The sequence below is a fragment of the Fundulus heteroclitus genome, chromosome 13 (assembly GCF_011125445.2).
Source record: "Fundulus heteroclitus isolate FHET01 chromosome 13, MU-UCD_Fhet_4.1, whole genome shotgun sequence".
NCBI lineage: Eukaryota > Metazoa > Chordata > Actinopteri > Cyprinodontiformes > Fundulidae > Fundulus > Fundulus heteroclitus.
Window position 1 is genome coordinate 36,356,863 of NC_046373.1, and position 2,500 is coordinate 36,359,362.

Genomic DNA, 2,500 nt, shown 5'->3' on the forward strand with positions numbered 1-2,500 from the left:
ATCCTGACATTGAGAAAACTGTAACTATCAATTCTGGTGCTGCAAATTGCCAAGGAAATTCGGAAAAACTTACAAGTGCTCATTGTGCAGCAAATAAACAAAAAGAGCTGAAATATTTTCAAACTGTAAACCATGCAAAAGTAATCTGGGATTCTGCAACAAAACCAAAAGAATTTTTGGGGGGCATCTTAACATTCGAAGCCTACTATCAAAGTTAAATGAAGTTCACCATTTACTGAGCAATTCAAACATTGACTTTTTGGCACTGAGTGAAACTTGGCTAAATATTAATGTTCCTACAAGCATGATTGATGTCCCTGGATACACATGCTACAGGAAGGATCGTACAAATGGGAAAGGGGGAGGTGTTTTGATTTATATCAAAGATGGTTTAAATTGTTCTGTCACTGTACTGGATACTTTAGGAATTGAATGCCTTGTTTTAAAAGTTTTACTGTCACCTACAATGAAATTTAACTTACTAGTTGTATATAATCCACCATCTCATGGTGCGTCTTTTTATCAAGACTTTCATGAAATGTTAAAACAAATTAATATTAAATGTGAAACAATTTTAATCGGAGATATGAACATAAATTGGATGGAGAAAAACAAAAGGGATAAATTAAAAGCTGTGTTATCAAAACATAAACTTGTCCAAATTCTTAAAAAACCAACCAGGATCACCAAAACTAGTCAAACTCTGATAGACTTAATAATAACAAATAAACCAGAACGAATCATCAAAACATATAACCTTGTGACAGGTCTATCAGATCATAATATTACATTGTTGGTCAGGAAATTAACAAAGAAACAACTAGAGGGAGTTTTCACAGTGCCTAATGCAACAAAAAGTCAAATGTCTATTCCAAATAACAAACTACCCTTATTTAAAAATGAACTGAAAAACATGAATTGGGATAATGTGATACAAACAGAAAGTGTAAATCAATGCTGTGATCGGTTAACTGAGACTCTAACAAATATTATTCAAAGATTTAGTTGTGTCATAAAAAACAATAGAAAACAAACTGGTCTACCATGGGTATATATACTGGTCTACCATATATATATATATATATATATATATATATATATATATATATATATATATATATATATATATATATTAGGGCTGGGCAACGATTAAAATATTTAATCGCGATTAATCTCCCTGATTAATCGCGATTAATCGCATTGTATTTACAAACTCCAAGAATGAATTCAAAAGTAGTGTAAAGAGCACTTTTATTTTAATGTTCTGCTGCCATATGAACAAAAGTGTTGTAACATTTGTAGCACTTATTTTATACTGGATATTTTCAACCCATCTATTGAATTTAGTGCACTAGATGATCTTTTCTTCATAAGAGAACAGCAAGCACTGCAGCCAAAATATGGCCTTTTTTGACCTGCTGTATATTAGCCAGTCCCTAAGCTTGATGTATCATGAAACTGTTGACCTTTTGGGTTTTGTGTTTTTTATTTTATTATTATAATTAAATAATAATAATAATAATAATAATAATAATAATAATAATAATAATAATAATGTTATGTTCAGTGTTTTTTCGCTAATCCACCTCTTATATATTTCAATCCTTATGTAATTTTGTCTGTGTTGTGTGCACCTGCCTGTTGCTTTAATCCTATAAATTTCCCCGTCGTGGGATAAAAAAAGGATTAGCTAATGTTATCTTATCTTAAATAACACTTTTTAATATATGTACTGGGTTCTTTCAAGGTCTTAATAGGGCTCGGGATCCGCGTTGCATTGTGGGACATATTGAAGGCAACGCAACGTTAAAATACCTCTGACATAACGTTGTTGAACGAAGAGACGTAGAAGTAGAGTTGAGAAAGAATAGATAGAAAAAATATGTTAAAATCCCGAAAAGGATCTGAAATTTACCGGGACACATTAAATAGAGAAATCAGGGACCGGTATGTTAACAAAATCAGCATTATTATGGAGCGCCGACGACCACTTGTTGCCACTGTTTTGCATATCGGACGTCTTCGGCTGCCTTGTTTGTGGTGTGAGCGCCTATACTTTATAAAAGTTCCAAAGCTACAAGTCCTTGGAGTCTCATGTGCAGTTTACGAATGGATGGGTTCAGGAGCTGCAGATCATAAAGCCAGCAAACAGTGGGAACACAGTAATTCGCACAAAGGTAAGCTGTGCTCAGACGGGCTCTGGCACCTGCTAACCGTTAGTGCTAACAACCACTCACGCATGTAATGTACTTTTAACTAGCTGCTATGTGTTTCAAAGGTTTAGTTAGTAACGTTAACTGCCAACACTCCCTAAACCCTCCGGGTTTCTCACGTATTTGAGCCTTTTCCCGCTGCCGTTTTAGTATTTATGTGCATGTATGTGGTGTCGCGGCTGAAGGAAAGAAACTGTAGGCTATTAAATAAAACCGTGCATCTTTAACTTACCAAAATGAAAATGCAGGGAACACACTCTCATTGACATCGGGATACTGTGGAAAGT